This window comes from Ostrea edulis, chromosome 3 (assembly GCF_947568905.1).
Source record: "Ostrea edulis chromosome 3, xbOstEdul1.1, whole genome shotgun sequence".
NCBI lineage: Eukaryota > Metazoa > Mollusca > Bivalvia > Ostreida > Ostreidae > Ostrea > Ostrea edulis.
In genome coordinates this window covers 75,052,913-75,059,442 of record NC_079166.1, presented here as the reverse complement: position 1 = coordinate 75,059,442, position 6,530 = coordinate 75,052,913, and the positions used below count along the sequence as shown (strand labels likewise).

Sequence of the window (6,530 nt, the reverse complement as noted above, 5' to 3'; positions counted from 1 at the left end):
GTCGATCTGATTTTCCTCTGTCACACACTGAAATAAAACTGCAAAAGTAGCACATTAGGCCGCACACTTTTAGGGACTTTTTATACATGCACCGTTTGAAAGGTCATAAACTAATGTACACGGCAATTACTGATATAAACGTCTGTTCAGAAAACTTTTAAAGAAAACTGCACAGCATCAGTGCAAATTGTAAAACATGGGTTAGATGGTTTCGTGTTTAAATGTTCAATAATTATTTCTTATTGAAAGTGGTAGGATTCCATCAGTAATTCTGATATACTATGGGCATTTTATCGCCAGTTTTGAAAGCATTTAAATATTTAAATCTTGGGATAATGTGCTACTTTTACTTTTTCTATTAAGGTACCTCCATGATCTATCTATAACAGTCATGCAATGACGTCATACGGAAGCGCATGTTTGTCATGTTGATATGATATAAAATGTTCTCATGTAAACAACCAAAATAGTTTTCAAGAGTTAGTAGTTCCCTCTCTCTGTGTAAGACAGATATTAAAAATTATGCAGTTTACGTGCATACATGAAGCATGACCTGCCTTGAAATACCCGCGCCCTGGATACACCAGAGGTGGGATCAGGTGCCTAGGAGGAGTAAGCATCCCCTATTGACCGGTAACACCCGTTGTGAGCTCTATCTTCTTATATATATATATATATATATATATATATATATATATATATATATATGTCATTATTGATGGAATCGGTGAGAGACTTCAATCAGACTCTGCCAGCAATAGGGTCATCCCCCCACTTATCAACGTCTTGTTCTTTTTACGTTTCATGGCTACAGGAGCACACGTGTGTCTTATGGGAGACAGTTTAAATGTGTCTGAGTGCAGCGCTGGAAGGGCAGTTAAATTTGTTGCCAAGGCCATCATGGATGTTTTTATCAATTTCATAAGATTCCCCATTGGTGAAATGGCTACTAAACTTAAGGATGGTTTCGGGAGAATTGCAGGTAAATCGCCTAGAAATTTGAAAATGAAAATGAAACTATGCATACAGATCGTTTCAAATGTGTATGGTATATTGACCAATACATACGAAATATTCCTGAGTTAAATGCATACTATACGCCTTATTAAACCCACACGGTCCATAAAGTAATAGTAATTGACGCTAAATACGCACGTGATATGTTTTGCTTCTGTCTTCACTGTTCACAAGTCAAAAACAGATATGAAGAGTTCCGCTAAGGGTCACAACTGCACACTGTCATTGCAAAAGTGGATTCAAAATAATGTAGTGTTATGATTTATATGTGGGATTAGTATGAACAAAACAGTCATCTCAGGAGACGAAAAATGGGACGAGCAAGGAGTCAAACAGAGTGTCCGAACTGGAGGAAGTTCTTTCGTAAGTGGTGGAAAAGATGCTGCCAGATATCAACAAAAGGATAGAGACGATTATTTCTCAACGCATTGACACATCACCGTCTGATGGTAGCAAAGTTTTATATTGTAAACCTTATACGGTACCAATTTTGATACACCAGATTCGCATTTCGACAAATAATGTCTCTTCAGTGATGTTCAAGGCGAAATTTTGGAAATTCGAAATGACAACAAACTTGTTACAGCTAAAAGGAAAACTAGAATGCCAAAAAATCTGGAGCCAAATTCGTCCAAAGATCAGAGCTATGCATGAGGGGGATATCACCCTCAATTTTGAAATCAATTTTTAAATTTTATCCCAGCAATTACATATACATCCGTATTTTCAAGCTAGTAACGAAGTACTTAGCTACTGGTCTGCAGAGACCATTGGGGACTAACAGTCCATAGTTCAGAAAATATGCATGCATCACATTTATCTGATTCATATCAAATCGGTTGTTTAGACACAATGTTTCCTTCATATCCATCATATCAGAGCATAGCTAGCGTGCATGATGATCTATGTTTGCACGTTACCCAATCAGTTAAACAAAAATAATGAACGAGGAGTTTGTGGAACTATATACACTTTTAAATAAGCAAACATATATTGAAACGCAGGAAAATAGAATTTTATTCATGAATGGTCAGCTTACATTAAAACCTGCAATATGGTCAAAATGACAACAATTGATACTTAGCTAGATGCATTTTTTTTTATCTATATGAGTATATATGTGTCAGCACATATTGAACAAATCACAGCCTTATTAAGTGCATGGCAAATGTCAAACTCAGTGCCATCGGTTAGAGAGAATATGACCATCAATTTTTACTAAAAAGAGCCAAAGACACCATACTTCATGGGACAAAATTGACCCAGAGTTTTGGCTTCTTTTTATAAACCCTAATACTTAGTCAGTATATAAGAAATCTCAGGACAGCTCAAAATGTTGTTGTGAGTACAACAACAAAGGTTCTTGCCGGCTACAAAATTGTCAAAATCAATACCAATGTTTAAAGTGTCGAAACAAACATCCTGCCATTCATTGTCCTGATAAACAAGCTATACAGATGTCCTCAACATCAAATAATTTTCAAGGTCCCTCATCAGGTTTTCGTCAATCAGACAGCAAATATCCAGCAGGTTGCTTTGATATCAATAGGTTTAACTCCCCTTAACTTGAACAGCATGTGTCCTTACCTTTTTTCCTAACCACAATATAGCTAGTGAATGACAGAACGGTTTTACATTAAGTTTTTATCTACATTATGGTGGTCCAAGAGTTTCAACAACCTGTAATAATTTAGTCTCTGTGAACGATCACCCTAAAGAGGTAAGAGAAGAGATTGACAAGAAGATTTGTTTGGGTCGCATAGCAGGACCTTTTGAGCATAAGCCTCTATCTAATTTAAGGTTATCCCCTAATGGGGTTGTAACAAAAAAGGATAGGGGTTGGTGTATCATCCACCACCTTTCATATTCATCAAATTTTAGTGTAAATGACTTCAGAGATCCTGAGGCATGTTCTGTTCATTACACTTCTTTTAGGCATGGTAGGGACACTGGGAAGAGGGACTTATCTTGGGAAAATGGATGTAGAATCAGCATTTAAATTACTTCCGGTTCACCCTTCTGACCATCAATTACTTGGTTTCAAATATGATAATCAATATTATTATGATATGTCGGTTGTTCAATCAGTTGTGCGTTGTGGGAAAAGTTTGCACATTTTGTTCAGTGGGTAATAGAAGTAAAAATTGGAGTTCATACATTGAACCATTACTTAGACGATTTCATATTAACTGGCGACACATTAGAAATATGTTGATGTCTTCATTCAAAAGTACCTGCTCTGATTTTGGCATCCCTCTAGCAGAGGAGAAAACATTCTTGGCCATAGTTATTGATACAGATAAGATGGTTATTAGAATTCCGAAAGAAACAAATGTCGGTCTGGAGAAATCACGGCTAGATATGTTACAAAAAAACCCAAAAGTTACGCTGAGTGATTTACAATTGTTAGTAGTTCTTTAGATTTTTGTGCAAAAGCTATTCCATCTGCTAGGACCTTCAAGGGAAGATTTTGTGACGCTGTGTGTGAAATAAAGCATTCCAGTCATTTCATTAGAGTAGCAATGGGAATGAAATCCGACTTTCTTGTGTGGTAAGATTTTATCCACAAATTTAATGGTAGTTACAATTTCATGGATGTTAATTGGTTGTCTAATGACCAACTTCATCTCTACATTGATAATGCAGGCAATCAACAATTAGGATGCGGCGTCTACTTGCATGGTCAGTGGCATATTTTGGTTGTCCGGAAAGCTGGAAGATCCCGGACATAATGTCAGATATAACGTTTGCAGAGTTAGTGCCAATTGTCCTTGCAATTTTCTTATTTAAGACTCAAATTCTCGACAAGAAGATATTATTACACACTGACAATAAACCTTTCGTTTCCATTTTAAACAAACAAAAAAATCATCAAGATCACCTCGGGTTATGGAATTGGTTAGGGCATTGGTGTTACATTCCATGGTTAAACAATATTTACTTAAAAGCTTGTCATATAGCTAAAGCTTCGTTGTTATTTCGGATTTCAAACATTTCGGTTGAGCATCAGTGAAGAGACATTATTTGTCGAAATGAACATCTGGTTCATCAAAATTGGTACCGTGTAAGTTTTACATTATGACCCCTGGGTCGAGGCCTCTGCTGGTGGCTTATTAGTCCCCGAGGGTCTCTGCAGCCCAGTAGCTAAGTACTTCGTTACTAGCTTGAAAATACGGATGTATATTTAATTACAGTTATAAAATTTATAAATTCATTTCAAAATTAAGGATTATCTCCCTCACACATAGCTCTTATCGTTAGACGAATTTGACTCCACTTTCTTGGCACTCTGTTTTTCCCTATAATAGCTCTAAAATTTCGTTGTTATTTCGGATTTCAAACATTTCCGTTGAGCATCAGTGAAGAGACATTATTTGTCGAAATGCGCATCTGGTGCATCAAAATTGGTACCGTGTAAGTTTTACATAGTTATAACAATGCTATAGCTGATTCTATTTATCGCAAATAGTGGACCAGGTTTCGTGTTCTCGCCCCCAATTCCGATCAACACCCGGCAGATATTCCAGAAGATTTTTTAAAAACCATCTTCGAGCTGAAATTAAACGCCTGACACTCAATTCGGTATCATTAGATACAAAGCAAACATACTTAACTAGTCTAAAAGGTTTTGAGGAATTCAGAATTTGATATCAACTGTGTTTAATTTGGCCTCCATCTGTTTCATTCATGTGTATGTTTATCGCTCATTTATCACTTCAAGGTTTGGCTCATGCTACGATAGCATCATATATATCAGTAATCAGTTTCAAATGGAAAATATTGGAATTCTGTGACAACACAAAAACATTTAATAAGGAAATTATTAGAAGTAATCAAACGGTCAAACCAATCATAAGATTGTAGACTTCCTATCACAAAACACATTCTTGAGAAGCTTATAAAAACAAATCTTTAGTATGTTCGTCAAACTTCGCGTCCATTATTTTTTCAATGGCATTTTCAGTAGCTTATCATGTTTTCCTTAGAGCTGGTGAATTTACACTAAGTAATTTAAAGCAAACAAATCAAATTATTTTTTTCAAACACATAAAAATAGGAAAAACGAAAATTCTTGGGAACATTTTATAGAGTTTAGAGTTCCTTTCTCAAAAACCGACCAACTTGGTAAAGGGGCATCCATATTGTTGCAACAAACACGAAATTCTATCTGTCCAGTTGTGTGGTTGGAAGGATACATCGCAATGAGGCCAACATTTGATGGTCAGTTATTTATACATTTGGATGGTAGTCCTTTCACAAGGTTTCAGTTCTGTTCAGTTTTAAATAAGTCGCCTGAACTCGCCGGCTTTCCAAAATCACGATACAAATCTCACTTTTTCCGTATCGCTTGAGATAGTTTTTCTTATGGTCATTCAGAAACAGAAAGAAAAAAGCAAGGCAGCTGGATTAAGTGATGCCGTCCATTATTTCTCATTTTCTATATAGGAAGTGAAAAAGTTATTTATTTGGATTGTTGGTTCTTCAATTGTAAAATGGACGTTTTACTATGCAAGAAAATCCATAGATGGTGTCGATTTAGGTTTAAGACGACAAAATTATAGAATGTTTTGGCAAGGAAATGGAAATATGAAATGATTTGACCTTATTCCAAAATTTTGGCTTTTGTTGAAATATGAATCCTCTCCCACAATTTTAAGAGGAAATCTATGTAATGACCAAAAGGGGTCAGAAATGGTATATCATGGATTCTAAAAGTTGTTATACACAATGATAGCTATTCCCTAGAGTAATAAAATTTTGTAAAAAAAAATTGTTGAAACACTGGAGTTACCATAGCAACGAGTGGTTTTCTATATATGGAACATGATGTCCTTGATGTATTGCCTATTATTGCTTATGGTTAGTAAATAAATTATTCTCTTGAATTTCACCGGATTTATTGTATGTTTTTGTGATCTAGATATATTCTTTAGGTTATATAGAAAATATTAGCGTTTCTAATGAACCTATATTTTCATAAATCGTCCGTTGAAGCATACTTTTTAAAGTGAAAATGTGAAAATTACAGAAAATTTAAACCAGTCTCAAATGAAAATGCACCACAGGAATTTTCCCAAACTTTGCTATTAGTTTTATAGCATATGTTCTAACTAACAACAAAATATCTCAATGGGTATTTTTATCACTTAATAGTTATTCCATGTATAAAATCTATATATTTTGCTCTGGGTCTCAAAAACATTTTTTTTTATAAACTACTCATCCAACAACCCATGTGTACCTAAATCTTCATCTGAATACAAGAAATTGTATTTAAAATAAATAGTGCATGCTATTTAACAGGTATGAGACCTAGAGTAAGTTAAAAACATATAATGTATTTCATTTAGTTTTGTTTTTTAACAAGAGTTATCGTTCTTTGTCTATAAGGGAACTCTCCTATTTAGGAGGTAATTTAGTCCACGAATGTTATGTTTACTAGTTTGGCAGACGGCGATATGAATTGAATTTAAGTGGAATACAGGTGTTATATGAGATTTAAGAACTGAAAA

General features: G+C 34.9%; 1 pseudogene; it reads left to right on the top strand.

Moving 5' to 3' along the window:
* Positions 1 to 961: 961 nt before the first annotated feature.
* Positions 962 to 2,582, top strand: LOC125665322 (uncharacterized; annotated as a pseudogene).
* The last annotated feature ends 3,948 nt before the right edge of the window (positions 2,583 to 6,530 follow it).